This window comes from Triturus cristatus, chromosome 6, assembly GCF_964204655.1.
Source record: "Triturus cristatus chromosome 6, aTriCri1.1, whole genome shotgun sequence".
In the NCBI taxonomy this organism is placed as follows: Eukaryota; Metazoa; Chordata; class Amphibia; order Caudata; family Salamandridae; genus Triturus; species Triturus cristatus.
The window spans coordinates 1853115973-1853142441 of record NC_140589.1 but is presented as its reverse complement, the minus strand read 5'-3'; the positions used below and the strand labels follow the sequence as shown (position 1 = coordinate 1853142441).

Sequence of the window (26469 nt, the reverse complement as noted above, 5' to 3'; positions counted from 1 at the left end):
TCGAGATAGATTGATCGTCATAGATTTTGAAATTGGACCAGTGCGCAAGGTTTTTGGGTGAGGTTTGGGAGGACAACACGAAGAGAAGAGGTGGAGCTGGCTGATTTAGATTTTGGTGGTGGGTTGCGGATTTAAGTTCATTTCCTAGGGCAGAGATTTTGTCACAGAAGAAGAAAGAAAATTCCTTGCTTGATATTAAGGGTTTAGGTGTTTCTTTGGCAGTTTTCACTAGTTTGTTGGATTGGTGGTTGACCAAGTCGAACAGCTTGCGAGGCCGACTTTTAGCGATCTCCAGTTCAGTTCTGAAGAATTCTTTTTACTGTTGAGGATTTTCTTATTGTAGGCATTTCTGGCCTGGGGAAGGAGTTTTAGATGTGCTGCAGATGGGTGTTTTTTCCAGATTCGTTCAGACTGTCGAAGGGATCTCCTCTCCTTGTTGAGGGATCCACTGAACCAGGGTTTCTGTCTTTTTAGTTTTAGCGGTGCCAGGTCATCAAGAATGTCGGATATGGTGGAGGAGTAGTGGTCCGCTAGGTTTGTGACCGATGTGCACTGTGGAGGGGCGGGAGGTCAGACTCACAACGAGCTGCCAGTTTCTCGTGGTCGAGGTTCTTGGTGTCCCTAACCCATTGTTTGGGAATCACGGGTTGGGGGGCCCATGATTTGTGGGTGCTTGGCAGGAGGAAAGTGATGTTATGGTGATCAGACCAATCACAAGGATCAATGGAGATAAGTTTGACCGCTGATTTCTTAGCAATGATCCAGTCGAGGGTGGCACCTTTTGAGTGAGTGGGGAGGGAGCAGGCTTGGGTAAGGGCTTGATCGGCCAAGAGGTCTCTGATGGCATTGACCTGAGGGTCTTTGGGATCGTTCCAATGCAAGTTAAAGACACCAAGAAAAATGTTGTTAGAGTTTGGGGACACCTTGGTTGTGATGATTTCCATGAGGAGGTCCGTAAAGGTGTCGTTCTTGCCGGGGGGGTGGTAAAAGATGTGCAGTTTGCACAGCTGTGAGGTGTTGTTGGAGATGGCGAGTGCGAGGTATTCGCAAGAGTCCGCGGGGTCCACCGGCAATTCCGTAACAATGAGGTTGGAGCGGTAGATACAGGCAATGCCACCCCCTTTTTTCTTTGAGTGCCTGTCCATCCTTACGATGCTATAGTTGGGCGGGACTAAAAGGTCAAGGTGGGGCAAAGAAGAATCCTTGAGTCAAGATTCAGTCAAGGTTCATGATGAGGTCGGCGAGATCAGATGCATGCTTTACAGCTGACCGGCAGTTTATTAGGAGGCCGGCTAGGGAGGGGTAGGAGTGGGTGTAGACAGTAGAGGCAGAGGTTGGAACTTTAGCTAGGTTGCTATTGACCACCCCTCTATCAACTGACGGAGAAAGACTTGGTTGTCCTCGCTTTATGAGAACTGTTTTAAGGGTCAGAGCAGGACCAGGCCTTCTTCCCTTTTTTCCTCTTTTAGGTGGTAGGGGTTTCACTGATTTTAATCTCTTGAATTTTAAGCTTTGGCTCAGTTCCCCTAGTCTTCCCCTTCCGCTTCAGGAACTCTCTCAGCTGGAGGAGAGACACTTACATGTCCTTCCTTTTCAGGTGCTCTCTCAGCTGAAGGAGCATCAGTTCACACTAATTTCTCTGCAATTGCTCTATCCGGTGGCAAAGCAATATTTGCCTGTCTTTACCCTGCTCAGATCTCTTTTTAAAGAAATCTAATATGCATATAAAGATATCTTATTTTTTTCCTGTAGCAAAAAAAAAAATGAAGCACTGTATGTACTCTAACCTCGAACCATAGATAGACACAAACTAGGTCATGTTACTATCAGCAAATTGTACATGACCCCTATACTATCTTGATACGGGAACAGTATTGGTTGTATTCCTTTCCAAATACTGATGGAACAGTTTGTAATAGAAGAAGGCCAGGCAACTTTACACTTAAAGCTAAATCATAGTTGCCAAGTTTTCAGATTGCATAATGTGACATTTCCATGGTTTCAGTGCACTCAAGAATGACATTCAATGACCAAATGTGAGACAATTAGGGAGGCACTTTCTGGTGAGCAAAATCAAACAAATAAGTTCATGGAAAAAATCAATACCAGAAATTACACCCATATAAGCATCACAAAACTGTAAGAAGATCTTGAAACTGCTGCCAAACAACCGAAATGGAATGGCGCTAATTTAGTGCCCTTATAAGCTGAGTGTATAGTAAAACAATTGTGTATCTGTGATAAACACATCTTTCAGAGTCAGTACTTTATAAAATTGTGTGCACATATGCAAACAAACATGTAGTTGAATTAAAAATAATACTGTCAGGGATTGTCACTTGTATTAAAAAATAAGCAATGTGCTGTTAATGTTCATTCATACATACAGTCAAGACCGATACCAACACCTTCCCAACTGGACATAACTATCAATCTCAAACAGCACAGTGACAGACATTACTCACTCTCTCAAGACCAGCAGATGGCGCCCAGTGCAACAATCTTTTTTGGTTCCCTATGACCTCGTTCTCCACGGCTCCCCTCATAACCACTGGCCAACAGTGCCCCTCATCTCTCCATAATCCCTCGGTCACAAACATTGAATTTGTTTGATAGCGCTGCTCATACCAATGCAGGGTGTCAGAGCACTTAACATCACAGACACATTACAGATAGACAATGAATCATACAAGGTTAAAAACCGTCTAGGAAATGAAACAATGGGGTAGAGTCACATGTCACAGATACTAGGGGGCAGTATATTTTAAGGGTGTTTTGTATGGAGAAGTAGAAACGTACCACAGTGATTGGGTTAGCTTTACTAAGAAGAATGCATTTGTACCTAACAAACTACTTTTAGCAATATTAGGTTCTGTGATATGCATGATACACATTCTTTGCAGCAGGCACATGTAACCCTCTGCGCTATTGGTGTGTCAAGACTTGCACGAGACAAGACTCCGATCTCTCACCAGCAAGAACATTAAATAACACGTTCTCCTTGACTTAACAGCGGAGTCACTGACAGTGCAGGAAAAATACCTCCTCCTGCTCGGCCTGGTCACTGCAGGTCAGCTGCATCTGTGGAGCCACTTCTGCATCACATCTAATCTGGAGCTGAGCTGAGCTGTAGACTGGAGTCAGGGTGAAGAGGGCATGGCGTGAGACATGCTGTCTTCAGTGCCATGCCTTGCACCTTTAAACACTGGACACAAGCGAGCCCCCGGTGACCCCCCAAGAGCAGGGCGAGGCAGCACGTGTCGAGGAGGTCCCAGAGGACACTCCTTGTCCTTTCATTCAGGTCTGGCAGCAGCAATTCCTGGTGGCCTAGGATGGCTGCTTACAGAAATGTAAAATAAAAAATATGATCCTGACTGCGGTGACTGGTGCCTTTTATTCACTGTCACTTCACAAATGAGGCGGCTGCTGAACTTCGTTCATGGGCACTAACACTGCACTTGCCTCCTGGCAGCAGTAACTCTCATTGTGGTAGACAGCAGGCCTTACAGCCGCACACACATGCGTACAACTAATGCTGACCAATAGGGCCAGGGGATGTAGTCAGGTAACCTGCACTGTGTAATGCAACCAAAACCAGTCCAATCAGCTTAACCAGCAGCCCCATTGAGGCTTCACTGAACATCCATAGGCTGCTGTGAAACACCTACCTTGCATCACGGTTGCAGTCGCAGACGGCATGGCTCATGGGAGGGGGCGCGAGCGCGGGGTCACACGGGATGGGGGAAATAGGCGAGTGGTCACAAGGTAAGGGGGGTCACACAGTGAGAGGGGTTTAAATAATAAATGAAAATAATTCAAAAATGTACCTACTGTCCCCGGTCCCGCATCTTCGGTCTGCTCCTGCTTTCCTGCCTCCGCAGGAACAGGAAGGAGGCAGCCTCCCTCCTCTCCTCTAAGCCAACCACAATGCTGCAATGGCAGCGTTGTGATTCGTTGGGACACTGACCACACAGGCGTCTATGGGGAGACCATTTTCTCTATGTAGGCTGCATGCAGTCTACATGGAGAAAAGGGGGAGAGTGTGTGAGTGATTTGGTCGGCCCTTGGGCCGACTAAACAGTCGGCGCCCTTAGAGTGGGCAAGCCACTCCTCCCCTGCCCTAAAGCAGGACCACCCACCCGCCCGCCCCCAACCAAACCCTTCTGCTTTCTCGCAGTGCCTGAAGCAGAAACATAAAATGGTATGTAGAATACCATTTTACGTTTCTGCTTCTGGCACCCTGAGAAAGCAGTGGGGCGACGCTTCTCTGCCCACATGGAGGAGCTGCCCCAGCACTGTTGCTTCATGAAAAACAGCAGATTCTACAATCAAAAGAGGTGAACCACTCATCTTTTTGAATAAGATGATTTGCATGACAACCCTTTTACTTGCTGTAATGCGGATTAGTGACTTAAAATGCGTTACTAACGCGACATGTGTCGCACCTGGCAGGGCTGGAAGTGCAATTGCTGGGACTGTCTCAATCAGTCAATCAATTAGGGAATATTAAGCGCGCTACTCACCCATGAGGGTCTCAAGGCGCTGGGGGGGGGGGGTGCAGATTCGTTCAGCCAAAGAGCCAGGTCTTGAGAGTCTTCCTGAAGGTGTTCAGGGAGGGGGCTCATCTGATGTCTGCCAGTAGCTCGTTCCAGTTCCTGGCTGCAATGTGGGAGAATGTCTTCTGCCTGCTCTGGCTCTGTGGATGCAAGGGGTTTCAGCCAGTGCGAGGTTGGCAGATCGGAGGTTTCTTTTGGGTACGTGGAAGTTTATTCTGTCGTTGAGGTATTTGGGTCCGTTGTCATGTAGGCATTTGTAGGCATGTTTGCGGATTTTGAAGGTGATTCTCTTCTCCACGGGGAGCCAGTGGAGTCTCCGCAGGTGTTCGCTGATGTGTTCGTGCCGGTGGATGCCGAGGACGAGTCTGGTTGCGGTGTTCTGTATTGTCTGGAGTTTGAAGTATAGTGAATTACCCGGGACAGTCTCCAACTTGCCGCGACTGTCCCGCCAAAAACAGGAGAGTTAGCAGCGATGTGAGTGACAGTACAAACATATAATTCACCTAGTAATGAAAATAAATTGTGCAGAAAAAGTGTTTGGAGAGTGGTAAAAGGGATGGAGCAAAAAAGGCCTGCCTTCATTCACCAGAATGATGCCTCTGAATTGCTTTGCTGATGTGGAGTGGCAAAGGATCATGGTCTGAAATGGGGTGTGCTTTATAGTGTTTTGCAGATGTATCCACTTGGCCTTTGGACATTAGGAGCCTCATCCCAATGTCATGCGGAAACTTTCCAATCGACACCATCTTGGAATCCGGACCGACCGACTGTAGGTCAACAGTTCTGCCCAACTAATTATGATATGACTGCACACTGTTTGGTTAGATTCCCATTGACTCCTATGGGAGCCTGTGTTCCCCCAACAACACAGGCTCCAATGGGGAAATGGGGGGGGTGGAAAACTCTGCACCCTGTGGCAGGCACCCCATGGTACCTGCCACACAGTGCAGGGTTTTATAGGGAGTACCTTAGGTACCCCCTCGGCCACCAACCGTAGGCCGCAGGATTAAGGGGGCCCTGCTAGGAACCAATTCTGAAAGACCGTGCGATTTACACTCCAACTACGAAAATCGTAATCAGCCGTCGGCTTGTAGTCCAAACAAGTCGGTCCAAAGGATTCCGACATGGTCTAGGGGAATCCGTCTTTCATGAGGAGGCTTTCCATCCCACATCATAATCAGCCCCTAGTTGTATTGTGTTTGTATCCATCCAATGGCCACTCTTGTGGTACTTTGCTGAAAGTTCACTACAATGGACTACTGCCATCGGGGAACTGCCAGTACCACTGTGTTTTCATAATCTACACAGCAGGAACCCACGGAGGAGTATGACTCACCAAAATTGCAGTCTGCCGTGTGGCTGGTCGGACACACTCCATCGACGTAGGGTGACTAACCTGTAATTTTCATGGACAGCCCGTAATTTTGCCTTTTTGTTCGTGAGAATTTCTTTAACGGATGCCATTTGTCCCAAATTGTAAAGGTTTTGGGTGACAGCCAGTGATGTGGCATTTTTCACCCTTCAATTGTCACCCAGGACGATGTGTGGAGAGACTATAAAGCCGCCTAGAGTTGTCAGCCAATCCTAGTGCTCACTGCTCCACTGGGGCCAATGAGAACAGCTTTAGTAGGGTTACTTTAGGCTGAGCAGAAGTGCCTTTCAGTTTACTGCACTTTTGGAAGAGCGACGTCGTATGCCAGCACAATCTCCTGGTCCCAGAAGAAGCAGACTACCGAGTCAGCCAAGGGCTTCATTACCCCCTGCAATCAACTTCTCGAAGGGCTATTGCTTTTATCTACCTTTACTGCTTTCTCCGTGCTCTTTTCCCCATTTCCTGTGTGCCTCTTCCTTGTCTCCAGTTTTTTCTTGAAATGTCCTATGTTTCTGTTGAAATGAGATTTGTGTAGAGCAGAGAGCCTGTGGGACTTTCTCTTGTAGCACCGATATGCCATTATATGTTTCTCAGCAGTGTCCTCTAGTGACTTTGTTTCTAGAAGGAGTATTTTACTAATAGTAATTGCTATCCAGGCATGTCTGCTCTAAGGTCTTTTTTAAGAAAGAATTACTGCTATCCTATTTTTTATTTTTTAAGAGTTTTATATAGCGCGAACTAGACCCGAGACATCGGGTATCAGAGCGCTTTACATGAGCACCAGTTGCGTTAGAAACAGAAACATTCATTTTTTTTTTGTGTGTTTGGCACGGGGAGATTAAGTGATTTGCCCAGAATCACAGGATGTGGAGCGTCCCTGCAGAGACTCAAACCCGGTTCGCCAGCTTTGAGGTCGACAGCTCTAGCCGTAAGGCTACATCCTCTCCCCGCTACATCATCTTCCTGCCATCTGCCACTTTCTTGCCTAACTGCCTGTTCTGCAATGAAGAAGATGTTATCCATGACTTTAAGATACACACATCATCATAATGGTTAACAGCCAAACAGAGGAGAGATGTGCACCAGAGGCAAATGTGGTAACCAGATCACAGCTATTTCACCCATCTTCCCCGATGGCCAAAACTATGCGATCCAGGCACATTACTTTATCCATTGCCACCGGTACCTTTATCTGCCAACTTTGGGAGCAGCATGAAACAAGGTGAATTTCATTATTACCTACCACATAAACTAACTGCACAGGTTCTTTAAGTGGACAGACTTATCTAGTAGAAGCGTTCCAGTACACTCTCATTAAAATGATAAAATTGGACCATATTGCTACTGGGAGGGCCTTTTCAGTATTCTTGAAGTCACGGGGACCACTTTGTTAAGTGTAGGTAATACTTGTTTTTAAGCTAATAGTTGTGCCTCCAGTGCCTCCTAGACTCTTGTAGGTTTGTTACTGTAGCAGTCAAGGCCTAGCACATGGGGGGATAGTGAACATTGAGCCAGCTACAGAATAACAGTGTTGTTACAATAACTATGACTTCAAGCCAAGGTTAGTATTTGGATAGAGCCAACACTTTAATATATCTTAGAAACATCATGTGATATAGCTAATGGTGGTAACAGCAAGTCCCTTGCCCAAGATGGTCCACAAATGTTGCAGACAATACCTTTAGGGTTGAGGTCCAGTCCTCTGGTTCATGGTTTTGTTCTGTACAGCATGCTATGACACAAAGACATCTTCCTTGGGTTAGAAACTCTACAGCTTTCGAGATTATGGAGCATTGACCAGATAATGTTATATAAATTAGATTAACTGTCCTAGAAGCAGGGTGAACCCTTCTTGGCTGTGTTAGTTTGAATAATTACGTCTCAAAAAATACACTTGTAATTCCTGCCCTGTTGAGCAGTGCTCATAGCGTGGACCTCAGGGATCCAGTGCATGAGCTATGAATCCGGGATTAAGGGAAAAGCATAAAGGTGGACATCTCCATGGATAAGCATGACGGAACAATAATGTAGAACAAAGGCTAGAGATTACCAGTGGTAGTGACAGAGGGAAACCCATTAGTGGTTTAAGGATGAGAGCGTGCATGAAAAGTCTCTTCTCTGAAGGAGTTAGTTAGTTAATCTCTCCTTTGTCATGTTAGCTGCTTCTAGACCCACACTGTCGTCCTGGTGCCTACACGGCCTACTGCTGTGAAGAAGAGCACTGTGAACTCCAAATCTAATATAAATAGAAGCACTCAGAGTTCCCCACTTCTTCGCCATGTCTGATCAGAGTGTTATTAGCCATCCTCTTACTGAACATATTTTTCAGCAGAAGAGTGAGATGCTTCAGCCTTTCCATATCACAAAATTGGGTGCTGATAATGACAAAATATTGCTTTTTAACACAATTATTGTGAGATAATGAGCAACAGAAACCCAGGTATCTCCTGTGCAGTACCACCCATGAGAAAACCCTAAATGTCCCAACTTCACATCCTTGCACAACCAGCCTAGGACCAAGTGCACAAAGTCTAGCAAACTATCACACAATCATCCCAGCCTTATGAGTTTGAGTTGAGAAGGTGAACAGGCAAAAAATATATCTTTGTTTTCAGCTTGTCACAAATGCTATGTGTTCAAGAACAGGGGGCATATGTCAGGCTATATTTTTTGACATATTTCTGCTTATCCCTTTAACATGTGGATTGGTGTTTACAAAATTCTCTAACTTTGCAGTCAAAGACAGAATAGTAAAGTGCACTAGTTGGCAGTCTTGTGGTGGCAGTAAAGGGCATGTGAAAACAAAGGCTGTAAGCTGTCAGTTTTTGTGTCACACAACACCTTTTAAATACCTGTAAATTGTGCAAATGTTTCAAAACATATCTGCATTTTGGAAACCACAAATGGACCACTTGTCTGTAATTCTGATGCATGCTGGAAATAGAGTTTTAATAGGATCAGAACAATCAAGGAACTTAACTTGTTGATGTTCAAATGATGCATATTTGCTGAAACCACATTTCCACACATTATTATTTGTGCGCTATATAGTTTAATCAGTAAAACTACAGGATGGTATTTTGCTGCCACTTCAATGGAAATATTCTGTATATAAAAGACAGTGCCTCCTTCTGACTTACAATAACGCCTCAACGATGTATACAGTTTCAAGTCTGGGGTACACTTCTGTGCATCATTGAGAATCTGCAGTTTACAGTTCACAGAAACAAAACAGCCCAATCACTATACTATTCCCCATATACAGGTAAAATAAAAAGGACTGATATTTGGCTAGTTAGTGCACAATTGTCTCTCACACATTTTCACCACATTACAAGTCACAATGCCTCTTAACGTAATAGCCACACCTCGGTAGTCATCACACACAACATGGAAACACTTATCATACAGGATCAATAACAAAGACGACATACTGTTAGCTGACAACCTCTTCCAATCACTGCTAGGCCTTTTAAACTTATAGGCCTGTACAGAAGTCCTTCTATTCCACTCTGGGTAGAATTATGAGCGTGAGAGGGCAGTGATAGGTGGGCCAGTCCATGAGCAAGAGTGAAGTAAGCAACTGATATGTTTTATTTTCTTCATTGAATGCAGTATGCATCTACATCTCAAGTGTGTGGGGTATTTTACAGAGTACTTTAAAGGAAAAAACGAAAAGTTTGATTATGACTCAGGCGAAGGTGCTGCAGAGGCAACCTTCACATCGGATTGTGAGGCATATTCGAAAGCAACATCTACCTTGCAGGGGGACTCCTTGTCGGAGCACACCCAAGAAAAAAGCAAAGAAATGCTTTGTGAAGCACAGACCAGAATGGGAACTTACACACCCCAACATCTGTAAGTCTTCAGAAGATGTGTACAAGGTCAAGTGCAGACTCTGTAATAAAGACATTTCTGTTGTACACGGAAGAAAGAGGGAAATCAAAATGCATGAGTCAGGAGCACAACATAGGAAAAATGCCTGAGGGACGACGAATATGGCAACAATTTTAGTATACCGTCAATTGGCGACAAATTTATTATACTGCCAATCAAGCTTCCAGCCAGAAGTAGCCTAAGTAAGTCATTTCTTGCGTTGTCATAATGTAATATAGGTTGCATGTAATTCATGTACACTCTTCTTGCTTTGTCACACTCTTTCTAAGACTCCCCCAGTGATTACGCAAGCCACCTTGCAATTTTCTATTACTCTCTTTAAATGCGCAGCATTGTTTACAAGTCAGGTTGCCTTTGACATGCTTCTCTCACTCAGTGTATATCAATAGCATATTAGAATTGCTTTTGGATTAGAAGCTGACACTTTAGCAGCTCTAAGAACCATTGTGTCCAATATTTTCTTCACAAGTGGAGATTTTCTTCCTGTGCTGTTTATACCTTTGTATTTTCCTTTTTTATTTTAGGTCACAGCTGCAGAGGTCACCCCGTTGTACGATGCTGTGAAGCATCACATCTCCTACCGCTCTTTAGATTGTGGCTTCAAGTTGTCCAAAGTAATTTATCCTGACTCATGCATTGGGATGAAAGCATGCTGTGGCAGCACAAATGCATCAAGTATCACTAAGAATGTGCTTGCACCTCTATTGTTGCAGCTAGCATATGAAGACTTAAAAGATGGATATTTCTCAGCTTGTAGTGATGCCTCAAATGAAGGAAACATTAAACTCTACCCACTTTAGATGCGGCACATTAATTTTACTTTAGGTGTGACCTACACTCTGCTGGATTTATATGAGGATGCTGCTGAGACTGCTACAGCAATTGCACAGCAGATCGCAACAAAATTACAAGAGCATGGATTAAAATTAGAGCACGTCACTGCATAATGTTGACACTGCAGGTGTCAACATTGGACGACATAACTCAGTATTTCTGCTTTGAATGAAGATATTCTGCCTGCAAACTGTCTTGCTATTAATTAACTTTTTATGTACGTAGAATCCTTTATTCTAAAAGTCTACAAACATTTCTCTTCTTCCACTAGGAGAATAGCGGAGTTGAGAGAATGTTTTACTTTTGTGGACCTAGAGTAGCACTCCTTGTTTCGGCATGTCTCAACACAGTGGCTCACTTTGTATCCAGCCATCGATCAGCTGTTGAAGTGCTGGGCAGCACTGAAATCCTATTTACTTTCTTTCGGCAAGAGAAATTACCCAGAGCAATATGGGATTTTCTAGGACTTAAAAGTGGGAAGGCCACTGTGTCACAAGGCAAAGCTTACCTTTTCTTTGTTCACATGACTTTGATAATTTTCAACGCGTCTATTATGCAGCTTCGAAAGAATGAGCTGAGCACCTCGAAGGTACAGGCATCTTCAGGATATTGAAGAACACCTTAAAGGACAGAGTAGAAAATCAGTTCTTTGGTTTCCAAGTTCACAATTAGTTAATGTCCCATAATTCTAAGTTAAGCGCAATCATGCAGAGCGATTTCCTGAAATTTTTGAAGCACTCCTTAAAGTATTTAGAAAAAGGATTTGATTTTTCACTGAGCCATTTATTGTCTGCATTAGAACCATGCTGCTTACGAGAAACTTTCACTTTTCAGCAGCAAAGCTGCTGGTGCAGTGAACTTAGCAAAACCAAAGGGGATGATGGACGGAGTGTTGAACGTTGCAAGCACTCACCCCCAGTCAACTGATCTGGGTTTAATCCATCACCGTTCTTTAGCCCACTCTGCCACCCCAGTTCAGACATGGCCATATGCAAATCAGTCTGACCCTGTGCCTCATGGGAACAGTCCATCCCGAACTGCCAAGCCATGCCTTCCCTGGACCGGAAACAAGCTTCCTAGGACCGGTTTCTGGCACAGGGTCAGACTGATTTGCATATGGCCATGGCTGAACTGGGGTGTGAGTGTTTGATAGGTTCTGATGCTCCGTCCATCACCACCCCCTTTTGTACTGCAGTGAACTTAACCCTGTCAACTGGAACTGCAATACTTATTTAACGAATACAGTTTAATTGCTCCTGCTTTGTGAGCTGTGGCAGGCACCAACTTGCCATGTGCATAGAAATGGCTGAATGTTTTGTCAAATTGCCTTGCAAAGTTCCCAACCTGAAAGAAATCATGGCATTTATACTTAGCTTACCAGGCAGCAATGCACCTAATGTGAAGATGTTTTCTCATTTGTAGTTCATGTGGATTGTAACACGAAAAAGGTGTGATACTGAACTTGTTGAGGCGGAATTACAGATCCAGGTGAACATGTAACATTTGTGTGCAAACTTCTATTAATTTTCTCTTAGGAACAAAGAACTTCTGAAGTGTGTTAGTTCAGAGAAAAAGTACAACTTGAAAAACTAGCAGGAAATAAATATTGCTACTGTCTATGAGTCCATGTACTAGCAATTATATTAAGGGGGCAACATCTTCAAACTGTCACTTACATCAGTGGTTAGATTCTGCTTGGTGTGCTGTACTACATTTTAAACTGATATAAACTTGTTTTGACCTGTTCTTATGTTGGTTGTCTATTTACTTACGTATATACTATTGTGCAAACTCCTCTGATGTGTCTGTAATACTTATCTTCTATCCCGAATTTGTGTCCTGTATTTTGACCTTCGGTACAGAACTTTTGTCCTGAATTTATTCACTCACCATCCTGAATTTGCACACATGCCAGTAGGTCACCTTATGTCACCACCATCAGTGGTTCAGGCTGCACGCACGGTGATAGGGCGTGCCCAAGACCGCCGACTCTGGGGTCCCTTTGGGACTGCCGCCATGGCAGATTGGTGCTAAGACTGCAAAAGTTGTAATTGGTCCCTAAGCCTTTAGTGAAGACAGACATATTAGCTATTTTATATGCAGTTTGTTAAAGTCCAGGCATAGTTCTGACATAGATTCCTGCACCAGACTCCATGTTTTGGAAGTGTTTAATGTTAGCTTTACTTCAAGTACTTCACTTTTGTTTACTTTAAGTGAGCTATTTTACACGTTTACACTTTGGTATAAAATGCAGGCACATTTAGCTTGAAAAACAAACACCCTTCTAAAGCGTGCAACAACCTGCCTCTACAGATAAGAGCCTCTTTCTCATTTCTTGAGTTCCACAAGAAGCTGAAGACCTGGCTTTTCGAGTAGTCCCACTAGGATGTATGTATACCTAGACTCACACCTGCTCAGTGCCAGTATACCCTCCCAGCTGATAGTGCGCTTGTACAAATCTGCATAACCTAACATACCAACAGTTTCTCATTAGTTTATCAGTAGAGTGAGCGACACAAGTCTGGCTAAGATCTCTAGCTATCTACCTCTCAGGGTTATCTGTTACATATGTGAGATATAGATGTGAGATGCGCACAGAGGTGACACATGCAATATATACAGGAACTGGCTGGATTTTTCGACCATGTGTCTGCCTTGCTTGTCATTTACAATCCGTTATATTTCGCTATGGTCAGTTTATTATATAAACATGTAGACTTGACCAGTCTAGTTAGAGCAGTCTTTGCCCATGAGCTGTCAAGAGAGAAGTCAGATTCTTATCTATTGCTACTGTCCATCTTGGAACTGGGTTGGGCACCGGGAGCTGAAACCAAGTTTGGTTAAGCTCTACTAACAAAGGGCCCCGCTTTTCTGTGTGCCTTGCCGGTTGAAAGTCTTATAACAGAGAGGCCTGCTGTGTCATAGGTATAAAAGAGTGACAATTGTAACGCTTCCCCTGCAGGCAATGTTTAGTCTACTTACACTCTCTTATATTAGCATGTAATAATAGTGGGCGTAAAAAGAGGGAGTCTAGTGCTGGGAACCTGATAGAAATGTTTATGGTGTTTACACTTAATTTAACCCTAATTATATCACTCTGCTTTCGTATGTTTTGTTGTCACAGCCCATGTAGTAATTTATAAAGTAATAGGATAAATATTTTTAAACAAACATTGAGTCATCATTAGTACAGATGCATGAGTGTCATATTGTAAGTATGAATGTGGTGTTTTCTGCTTTCCTGACTGTTTTGTTCACCAGAATGCACATTTCCCCCAGTGAAACAGGCTGCAGTACACCATAACCACCTTACTAATGCATGACATATTGACATCACTGGGTTAGGAGGTCTAAAAAATGTACAATGTGGGTACAGCCCCGTACCAGCTCAACGGGGCAATTTAGTAAAAGGAACCAACACCTGTGCTTTACTGTAGCAAACATTGATCACATTGTAAAAACTAATATAGCTCTGGTATCTATGATCAAATCCAAAGTTCTGTGAGGTCACTTATCCCTGCGTCTCAGGGCTCCCTCACCACATTCTGCAGGAGGAGGAACTACTACATGTTACACCACTGGCCTATGAGCTATCTTATATAAAGGTATTTGTTTTACTTATAGAAAGGAAGTCTTGCTTGACTATATTACAAGAGTGCATGGGCAACAGTTTTATAAAGTTGTCTAGTGCCTTTGTAGGGTGCATTATCTTCATTTTATGATTGAATACCAGTTGGCAACTGACTCTGGACATGTCCTGTTATGACCAAGGACTTCAATTAACCAAAATGCCAGTCGTAGCGGAAGTGACTTCACATATCTTTTGACCTCAATGTCATCACAGGAAGTGTCATCACATGACCCCTGACTTTTTCCCGGAAAGTGTGTCACATACAAACATCATAACAATTTGGGATTTGTGTTGGGTAGTATCACAAAGTATTTTATTATTTGTATCGAGTTGGCGTTCCATGGATGGTGCTTGGGGGTTCCCATGCAAACACCCATTGGTTATGATGCAAATCCCTATTTTCAAACACAGGTCAGAGGAAATTCACAAAAATCTTATGACTCCTCGAGGCAGGCGTATCGAGGGGAAATCTTTCCATTTCTTCTTGTTTTTCCTACTTTGCATGTGTGTTGTATTGTACAGCACACATACAACGTTGAATAGCCTTAAAGCATCGTTTTTGGAGATGAAGTATGCCTCAGAGGATGCACACACTTTGCATTCTGGCACAAGGGTATGTGCTTTGGTGCATGGCTGCCAAAGGTAAGAAACAATGTGCCCCCTTTGACACAAAGCAGCACGGCAACTTTGATGCAGTGTTACCTTGCATTAAAGAATAGTAAATGTGGCCTCTGTCGAACATAATCTCCCTTAATACCTGCCACTTGACTCTCATTCACTTTCACTCACTCACACATGCTTACACATACAGCAACATTTTCTCACACATACACACTCTCTCTCTAACTCGTTTGGACATGCTCTCACCCGCCAGCACACGTGCAACATCACTTTAAAACCATTTTTACTTTCCACAGTTGCCACCATAGGTGCTAAGTGTGTTCCATTTTTTATTCTACTACTAGTGAATTATAGTATATTGTTCACTAGTAGTATAATGAAAAACAGGCAGACAATAAGGAATGTGGAGCCCCAGAGTTTTCTTTTTACTGATTTTGCAGTCCTTGAGGCTAGGAGTCACAAAGGCAGTGCCAGGGGTCGCAAGGGGCAAGCCATGTGTCACAGCTGTGACCTCTGGTGACCCGTTAATGACATCCAAGTTCTGCCAGAGTACAAGGTGTGTGCATTCTTTGAGGCATAGGTTTTGTACTGGAAGGGGCCCCCTCTTATATGCATTATGATTTAAAGCGTCTCCCACTTCGGATGTGTGCTGTACAACACAGCACTCATGCAAAGGGAGAAAATGAGAAGAAATGAAAACATTTCTCCTTGTTACTACTGCCTCGAGGCAGCCTTAGATTTGTGTGAAAACTCTCTCTAGCAGTATTTGTTAATATGGTATTGTGTCAGAACCCACAGGTGCAGGGCTCGCAAGGGGCAAGTCCATGCTGTGTGGCCAAAGGACCCTTTCTAGTAACCCTCTGCTGCCCTGATCACCATCTCAGCATTTCTGCTGCCTCAATAAACTCTCCTACCGAGGACTCTATCGGAGTAGTCTTCAACATCGGCACATGGATCTTATTTTAATTAGCATTAGATTCATCAGTAATCTCAAATGTTGTTTATATAATCACTGGCATTTATTTCACAGTGCAATCCCTTGAAGCAGTTCTAAAGTTATTTCCTTAAGTCAAACATTTATTTTGTCCCCAATGAATCTCTGTAAGAGTGATGAATACTGGTTTGTCAAGGTGGTGATTTTTTACTGCTGCAGCTTGTGACGGGTGGGTTTAAACCATCCTTGGCTGGTGTCCAGTCTGTCCTTGCCAGCGTCACCCTTCCCTCGTCTCAACCCATGGTGTCCTATAAATCCTGGTCCCAGGGGCAGCAGGGGATCAGAGATTGCTGTCCACCTCATGATGAAGGCTGCAGCCACCATCTTGCTCCTGGCCGCCCTCCTTGGGCTCTGTGCGGGCTCTCCTGTAGGTGAGTGCACAGGGATCGGGCTACAGGCTCTGAGCATCTCATTTCAAAATTCATTCTTAAGGGCTGAGGTTGTGTCTCTTTCTGGAAAATCACTGCAGAAATAAGTAAATAGTATTGTATTGTGTAAGAGACACAGCGCAGCAATAGTAAAGTCTGCATTAAGTTGATCTTGGTAATGAGCTTTTTCATGTTTAGAGGGGTTTGAGTTAGGAATGCGGGTGTAAACTGCATATATGAATGTGTTCTTCATCAGGGCTGTAAAGTAGGCCCCTGAGGGCCCTGTGGGAAAGGGAGGGAGGGAGGGAGGAGTTTCTCACCCTAAGGCCTTTTTATGTTGGTGGGTGCCTGATTTCAGGGGGTCCTCATCACATTTTGGAGCGGGGGAGGCGGAACGACTGCTCTCCTTTATGCCACCGATGTGTGTATTACTAATTAAAACACTGCAATGGCGGAGAAATGTATGCAATGTGATTCTGTCAGGGCCATGTGGTATCCAAGACCTGAGATCACAGGTGCATGTAATGCCATTGACTGTACTGCAACATAGCAGCCAAGACTTACAGGTCCTACTTGACTAGCTATTCCCCCCATGGGTTTTCTTTGCATTCTGGGAGCTGTAGTTTTGGTTTTAATAAAGGAATAAACAAGGCTATAAGTACCAGAGATCAAATAAAAAGCCCAGACTTGAATAAGGGATGTTGTAACTGTGACTGGTATGGTCTTGTAGCGCTTTCAGCAGGAGGAAGGTGTAGTGTCTTGGCCCAAGGATCAAAGACACTAGAGATGCTTTTATTACGAGCTTTATTCAGAGCTTCTTGCTCGGTCCCCGTCCCTACTCTAACTGCCTTTTCCTGCTGTGTCCCCTCCTCTTCCCCTTGTCCCATTAGCTCCGCCCACCCAACAACTATACCGCTCACTTTCTACATCTCCCCCTTGTTAACAAAATGAAATGACTGACTTGTTCATAGTTCTTCAATTAGTCGTTTTGGCCTTTGAATGTCTCATCGAGGTCGGAGGGATACGCTCCCAGCTTCAGTCTCAGGTTCTACGTGAGTATCAGGACGCTGAGCCGCGACTGCTGGTTCAGGCCGTTCTCTCCCTTCACTCTCTGGTCGTCCCATCATCTTCTGGAGCGACTCTCTCATGGCTGGAGTGCATTTTTGAAAATGTGATACATTCCTGGTGACTTTCCTGTTGTCAGACTCTGCGGTCACCATGGTACCCTTTTGCTGAGTAATCGTCAAAGGCTCAGCTCTGAACTTACAGTCCGTTTTCCTCTGCTGTTCCTGCTTGACTATGACACAGTCCCCTTCATGCATGGATGGTGATTTTGCTCTCCTTCTGGCGTCCGCATATGACTTCATTTTGTCTTTTCCAATACGGTCAGCTGTCATGACCTCCTGATGAACACGGGCAGGTGAGACCGCTCTCAGAGCGCCTTCCCAGGTAGGTATCCGAGTCCTGATTGGTCGCCCAAGCATTAATGTGGCAGGGCACTTTCCTGTGGTGGCATGCGCTGTTGTTCTGTAAGCCCTTAGAACTTCATTGAGAGCCACTTGAAGATCCCTTTTTTCGACGGTGGCTTGTTGAAAGTTCTTTTTTAGAGTGGCCATGAACCTTTCAATAGTCTCATTGGCCTGCGGCCACAAGGGCGTTACTTTACGGTGCTTGAAATTCAAATGCCTTGCGAATTCACCAAACTCATGTCCATTAAAAGGAGGGCCATTATCCGTCTTGAGTTCTTTGGGAATACCCTATGCCGCGAACACTTCGTCTAACACCGCAATGGTGCTAGATGCATTGGTGGATGATACGAATTGGGCAAGTGGAAACCTTGAATATTCATCCATAATTGCCAGGATATATTTTCCCGATTGAAGAGGTCCATGAAAGTCCATGGCAAGTTCTTGCCACACTCCACTGGGCAATTTTGTCATTTGCAGAGGAGCTGGGGGAGCTCCTTGACTGATGAGTTGACATTGGGGACAGTCTTTGAGGGTGAGTTCCACCATTTGATCTAAAAGCGGAAACCACACCCGCTCCCTGAGAGCTCTTTTAGTCGCGACCACTCCCCGGTGGCCTTCATGGGCGAGGTTGATGATGCCCTGACGTAGTTGCGTCGGAATGACGATCCGTTGGTCTCTCGGTAGAAGACCTTCCGAGGTGGCAGAGAGTTCCTCACTCACAAGTCGGAATGCTTGCATTTCTTGTCGGATTTTGGGATCATTCCCTTCCTCTTCGCTGTCATGTCTCCACCTATTGGTCTGCAGTCGGCGGAATACTTTCTGCAGGATGACATCCTGCGCAGTGGCCTCTTGAATGGCTTCCAGGGGAACTGCTGGTGGTTGAGCTTGGCCCACCACAAAGTGGATGTATTCCTCAGCCATCGATGATCGTGATGCCGGCGATGATTGAGGGTGTCGTGACATGTAGTCAGCCGGATTTGCTGATTTTCCCGGCTTGTGCAGTATCGTGTATGTATATTCCTGTAGACGCAAACCCCATCGCTCAATCCGAGGTGGCATCTTTGACCTGGGATTTCCAAAGATGGTGACAAGCGCCTGATGATCGGTTACCATGGTAAAATGTTTGCCATAGATGAAAACATGGAAATGCTCGCAGGCCCATACGACTGCCAGACTTTCTTTCTCTGGTTGAGAATACGCCTTCTCCGTGTCCGACAAACTGCGACTGGCGTACGCCACAATATGCCGCTGATCAAAGTCATTGTCATACTGAGCCAAAATTGCACCCAGGCCCACAGGGCTAGCATCTACAGTTATCTCCGTCTTCCTCTTGGGACTGAAGTATGCTAAATTGTCAGCAGACTCAACTGCCCGTTTGATGTCTTGGAACGCCCGCTCACACTGAGTGGTCCAGTCAAAATGCTGTCCCTGCTTTTTAAGAGTTCTGAGAGGATGACTAATCGTGGCATAGTCTTGATGTATCTGGCACAATAGCTGGCCATGCCCAGAAACGATCGAATGTCACTGACATCTTGAGGACTCTTAGTGTCATTGAGTGCCATCACTTTTTCAGGGTCAGGCTTCATCCCAGCTCCAGAGAACACATGTCCAAAGAATTTGAGAGTGGATTGATGGAATTCGCACTTGTCCTTGTTTAGGGTCAGATTAGCTTCCAAGAGGGCATGACATACCCGATCTAGAGCCTTATCATGTTCCTGAACACTTGACCCATACACAAGAATATCATCGCTGTAGTTCAGCGTGTTGGGTATGTGGTGTATAGTCTGACGGATGGCCTCTTGAAAGATCTCCGCAGCCGAGGAAATACCAAAACGTAACCGTTTGTATCGAAACAACCCCAAGTGAGTTGCGAATGTTGTTATGTATCTCCATTTTTCATGCAACTCCAGCTGATGGTATCCCTTATTCAAGTCAAGTTTCGAAAATACCCTGGCACCATTTAATGCAGAAATCATGTCACTCAAATGAGGCCCGGGGTGACGTTCCCTTTCGATAGCAGTGTTAGGAAGCCGCATATCAACACATAGACGCACCTTTCCGGGTGTGCCTTTCTTTGGCACAATGACTACAGGCGACACCCATGGGGTGGGACCGCCGGTCCGTTCAATGATGTCAGTTGCTAATAGTTCTTGAAGTTCATCCTCCACTGCTTGCTGAAGGTGGAAAGGCACTCACCTGGGATTTTGTGCAACAGGTCTTATCTGTTCATTAATGTGAAGTCGAATTTGACATCTGTTCATCTTTCCCAGCCCGGTGAACAGCTTGGGGAAATTGTGTAGAATGTCCGGGTCATCACTAACCCTGTATAGAATCTCAACTGGACGAAGGCGCTCCGCAGTTGGTAAGCTGAGACGACAATCAGCTTCCGGGCCATCAATTACGTGTATGAATGCAGGCACAGACATGGTCTGGTGCCTGAGTGTTGTTGAGAATTTTCCTAGACAGGGAAGGGGCTTCTTCGACATCCAGGTAAATACCCTGACGTACGCTGGACTCAAAGGCGGCTGTGGCTTCATTTTCTTGTATTCCGTTACGGGGATATAATTCAGTGATGCTCCACTGTCCAGAACAAACTTCGTGGCGTGATTCCCTACACTTATGTTCAGTCTCGGGTATTTCTTGAGTTGGTCAGGATCTGCGACCATACTAGCGTATTCAATAGTGTATTCCGATTCACGCGACCCTGATCGGGAATCCCTGGACGACGTCCTCCTCGACCATTTAGACCTCCTTGAATCTCTGCTGGAATGTGAAGAGCTAGAGGACGACTTTGGTTGATCTTGTACGGCTTTCACATGGTGTCGTCTGGTGTCAGAGCGAGTTGGCCTTGTCCTTTCATGCCTTCTTTCCCTGCGATATTCTCCACACATAGCTTCAAAATGATTCGTCCGTCCACATTTCCGACATTGCTGGCCCATGGCCGGACAGGCCTCTCTGTGCGGGAAGTCATACCTGCACCGATAACATTTTCTTAAGCTGTCTTGTTTCTTGTCTCTCCGGCCTGACCCATGCCTTCTACGCTCTGTGTATTGCTGGCGAGAGGACGGTCGGGATCTGTGCTGTCGCTCTTTCGAATGTCTGCGACTACGGCTGGCTTGCACTCGGCATACCTGCTCTCTTCTTTCAGTGCACCCGGTCTCCATGCTCTTGGCGTGTTCCTCCGCTTGATCGTAAACTTGGGTCATTTCCTCAATCTCCTCCAGATTGTGACTCTTTCTTAATAATCTCCTCCTAAGCGTCTCGGATTGACAGCCATCGATTATTTGTGACCTGATGGCATCATCCGTTGAGAACGCATCAAATTCGCAATACCTGGACAGTCGACGTAGTCTCGTTATGAAGGTGCTCATCACTTCCGCCTTCCCTTGACGAGCTTGGTGAAAAGCATATCTCTCGTAATCCACATTTCTTTTACGTAGGAACTTCTTGTTCAGAGCGCCTCGCACTTTATCATAGGTTCCTGTGTCTGCCTTCGGCAGTTCTTTGATTAACTTGCTGATTTCTTTACCCACAAGGTTGCGCAGTGCAATCACTTTGTCTTCATCCTCTGTCACTTTTGATCCCTTGATATAATCTTCAAAGTCTTCGAGCCATTCCTGCCATCGGGCCCCATGCTCCCTCCAGTCGTCAGCGTTAAGGGTTCTGGGGGACGCAGATGTGACACTCCCGTCAGGAGTGGTTTGACTTCATTTCTTTGTGGAGAGTTATGATTCGACATCTTGGCAGTACGCTCCTATTTCTTTCTTGTCTATGCACGTGCTTGTTTGTTCTTTCTTGTTTGCATTAACTGGTGTTTGTTTACTTTTCAGGCTTTTTTTTTTTCTAGAGCATTGCTTGTTTGCTTGGCCTTGCCTGACTTCAAAATGGCCGCCCCATGAACTTCATAGGGCTGTCTTTCACGGACGCCTGACTCTAAGATGACCGCTACACAGAGACTCTCACACCCATGAGATTTTGGCTGCAGTCCTTGTCAGGCTCACCACGCTTCATACGGCACTCACCCGCAGCCACTTCCCCAGGTGCCAGGACGTCAGCAATGTCTCGCGCACCTTTCTGGGCACTTCACCTACCCAGGCAGGCTCGGGGTGAGCTCCCGACTTTTCTTCGTGCGCGTGCCGTTTCTCACGCATCGGGGGTGAGCTTTTCGTTCTTGGCACGCAACGGCGCTCTTTCTTACGATCCCTGCTACAAGGCTTCGGTCGTGCCTCGGACACCTCCCGATCACCAGGGCAGCAGGCAGAATCGGGGTGGGCTCCCAATTTCTCCTCGTCACTCGCGTGCCAACTTGCACGCATCAGGTGTGACTTACAATTTGGCGCGAACCAACGTTCCGCTTCAAACGCGCTTTTCTTCTTTCACGCTCCAGGGGACGGGACGCTTTTCTTGATGTTCAGTGGGTGCTGGGCTGCAGCATCCCACCCTCGTCGCCAGTTGTAGTGTCTTGGCCCAAGGATCACAGACACTAGAGATGCTTTTATTACGAGCTTTATTCAGAGCTTCTTGCTCGGTCCCCGTCCCTACTCTAACTGCCTTTTCCTGCTGTGTCCCCTCCTCTTCCCCTTGTCCCATTAGCTCCGCCCACCCAACAACTATACCGCTCACTTTCTACATCAGGCCTTCTACTTCTTTCTGGGGTTACCATGACAGACTGAAGTCTTATTCAACCCGTGATCATATGTTATAGTATTAAGTCCTGGTCATGTTCTGTTTTAATCTTAGCATCTCTTATTCTTCACACTATGGGGCCAATTGCAATGTCTGTCGGATACTCTTTCGACCGAATCGATATTGGAATCATTTCCAACCAAATCGGGTTCTGCAAGTCTGACCGACCGACCGATTACATTGCTTCCAAACATCGTTATATCGGACTCGCATTGACTTCAGTGGGAGCATGTGTTCTGAACGAGAACACAAGCTCCCATTGAAACAAGCATTTGCAATGCAAATCAGTCTCGCATTTGGTACCTTATTAGTATTGACAAAGCTGACATTATTTATGCAACGTGATATGCAGCTTCCACTGACTGACATAAATATATTCTCACCCTGCATGGTGATATATTACGGCTGTGCTGATTATGCAGAGGGGCGGCACAGATCAGGAGCTGTACAGTTGTTATAATACAGATGTGCTGATAATGCGGAGAGCTGCACAGTCACAGCTCATGAGCTATAAAGGTGATGTTCTGCAGTTGTGCTGGTAATGGAGAGGGGCTGCACAGCTCAGGAGTTGTACATGTGATATAATATGGATGTGCTGGTTACGCAGAGGGGCTGCACAGACTCAGCTCAGGAGCTGTGCAGGTGATGTTCTGCAGTTGTGCTGGTAATGCAGAGGACTGCACAGGCACAGCTCAGGAGCTGTGCAGGTAATGTTCTGCAGTTGTGCTGGTAAAACAGCTCTTCCATGCACGTTAGTTAGCAAATGACGTTGCACAGTTGTGGCATGCTGGTGACTTGTGGCTGCCAGAAGTGCTCGCTTTTTTTACTTCAATTAATTTGCATATTTCAGATGCAAATACGGGTGCTTGCAGTTCTCATTTACAGTATTTACAAACTGCAGAATGGGAAGGGAGGCAAAACTGACCACATGAGCTCAAGACTCGCCATAAAAATCCTCACAGACATTTAATGCACATGAAAGGGCCGACAATTGCAGCTCACACAATATGTACATAGACCCTGGAAGGCCAATCCGTGGAACTAAGCCACTAGAGTGGCCATCTCACTGTAGGTCCTAGTCCTAGGCTTTTATTTGATGGCACAATGGATTCTGGGCGTTGTAGTCACCGGTGCTCCCATTGACCCCACCAGGTGTGAAAGGAAGTGTCCTGACCACATGGAGTGATATGGCTCTACATCAAACACACCTTTAATACCACCTGTTAGGGACCGGAAGAGAGAAACCAAATCAGGCCACCCCTCCTGCTCACATAGACGGGACCTCTCACAGGAGGGGCACAAATTACCAATACTGAATGTAAATTTACAAGCATCTTCCTCCCAGGGACACTAATACGTAAACTTTGACAGGCGCTCGATTCTAGGCGCTCTGTGCAAACTTGCATCATCCAGTCAGACGAGGAAGGGGTGATGCGCCAGATTTGGCCACTATTTTGTTTTTGCATCTCGAGTCTAATCTGGTTGGATACAAAAAAATCGTGCATCTGATCACACACTGCTACTCACCCAAACACACTCTCTGGGCAACACAGAGAGACCAAAACATGCTCACTATCATTGACTTAGTGACACTCCGGCAGAGTTTAAGCGCCAAGGAAGGGGCATGTTTTTGCACACTGGCACTCACTTAGCGACTCGGGCTATACTCAGGTGTTCCTAACACTCCAATGGAGGCAAGGGTACATTAATGCAGCTAGCATCCAACACAGGCACAAGTGTCCACATACCGCCAGTGATAATGATGGAGCAGGTAGTGCAAAAGTTTGTATACCTCCTCTATTCTTGCATGAATATACTAATTATATAATCTGTTAACTATAATATTATTAAACGAGTTTTGCATGTATACTAATCAACTTCATTAAAACTTAAACTACACATGGGATTTGCTATTTGCATGGCTAAATAACTCTTATACTTAAAATATGTATGCATATTAATGAGTAGTAAATGTGGTAATAGAATATTGCATGATATATGTTGCTCTGTGACGTTGCATCGTCCTGGAGGATCGAAAAGGTGAATATAATGCTTTAAATGTCACTATATGCTAGATAAATACAAGCACATAGAGGGATTATTAAGGGGTTAACATTAGAGTCACTATTTTTATGTATTAATTATTTTTTGTGTGTTTGTTTCGCTTAAGTTGACATCTGGGCCTAAATCCAATATGGCCGCTGACATCGCATGCAGAAGTGGCCACTGTCTCGTGAGGCGCGGAGTGAACTGCGCAAGTGCGAACAGTATCCTGAACCTTTTAGCGACCTTTGCTCATCATGTTCCCGGTCAAGGATATGAATTTGGTGGTTCGCCAAGATAGGTGAACATTCAACCTTACAGTAAACCGGAACAAGCCGACACTTTGGCTGACAAGTGACCTCACCCCTCGAACTGTACTGAGAATCTGGGAATAAGAATTGGACGATCCCAACCAGCCAATCACGACTGTCCCAAGCCTAAAAATGTATCTTCTTTAACCTGATTTTATTATAAAAAGGGTAATAGAATAGAGAGATATAGATATGTGAAGTTCATGACACCTTTCCTGATGGTCCAGATGCTGCCCGACCGCTTGATGACTGCAAACTTTTTCCAAATCCATGGGCTATGATAGATGCTTGCACGATTTCTGGTCCTTTGATAAAATTGGGGACTGTAACTTGCTGAGCAGAGGACTTTGAGCTTTGGCCTGCTTTATACAGACAATTTGCAACAGACTCGGTTATGCAGAGCCAATGAATTAGAGGATCCAAAATAGCCAGATTAGGTAAATATGATGTTCTGCGATTTACTTGAATTGGTCTAGAAATTCTAAATTTTGACGAGACAAAAGCAAATATAAATTATTATGAAAATTTAGATAAACAAATATTGATTAACAAGAAATATGAGTTTGTGGTTTTTCATTAAGGCAAATAAGGATTCTGAGTCTTAAGTGTGTTGTAGCTGGTTCTAAATCACCATCAACCAATCCAACTAATTGGTCCGTCGACCAAGTGGGTGGAGTGCCTTGATGTTTAGGATTAGGGATCTATAGGCGACGGATGTTAATGCACATTTTGTAAAATAACTTTTCTCTCCCTATAGGTTATAAGGTGTTCCCCCCCACATGTCCAGCGCTTGAATTACTCATCCCTCCTGTGTGTGTAGACCCTTGAATAGTGACGTGTGTGAGTTGGTGTTATGGGCCCCACCAATGAATGCGTGACGATGAGTCTGCGACGCAGGGAGGATATCGGTATATGTTGTTCCCCATTTTCCCGGTTTTGCGCTGGATCAGTTTTTCTGGTAGCAGAGTTATGGTTTTCTTGTTTTGGTTTGGTGATTATTGCTTGTTAGTTGCGTATTGATTGTGGATGAAAATTGGTTTATGTATTAACACTCTATGTTGAGTTGCGTCGAGTTCTATGTTGTTTGACGGCTTCTGGGATGTAGGAAGTCGGAAGTTTGTAACGGTTCCGTAGTAGAGCAGAGGTAAGCGCTGTTCTCGGGAAAGACTGTTGTTGCCCTGTAGGTATATGGGGAAAACATGTGATGATTAGAGTTGCACGACGCATTGTCTGGGTTCGATTTGGTAACATTGTCGTGTGTTACTGCTAGGGACATTTTCTGTATGAGAGAAATGTATGATAGCGAAGGTCACCTGTGAAATTCTGGTCTTAGGTACCAGGAGTCCAAAAGGCACTCTGATTACGCTTATCACTGGAAAGGTAATAGGTGTTCCCTACGCTTGCTAGAAGGATAAAGTAGAGGGAAGTGCTACTTTATTAACAAGTGTAATAATTCTGTAGTAGGGCAGACTGTTCTCTGTTCTCGGGAAAGACAGAATTCTGTGTGAGCGAATTACATTTTCCGTATGAAAGCGCGTGAATGAAATAACATTCAGGTTAATTGTGAAACTCTGGTTTTATTTCTCAGGAGTAGAGCGTTTCCAACGAGGTGTCTTAATTCTAGAGAAACAGTTAGCTAATGCTTGTTTGAAGGGTAAGGTAGAGGGATGTGCTACTTTATCAACGG

General features: G+C 44.9%; 1 pseudogene; it reads left to right on the top strand.

Moving 5' to 3' along the window:
• The first annotated feature begins 3697 nt into the window (after positions 1 to 3697).
• LOC146822195 (uncharacterized) lies at positions 3698 to 10772 on the top strand (annotated as a pseudogene).
• Positions 10773 to 26469: the final 15697 nt, after the last annotated feature.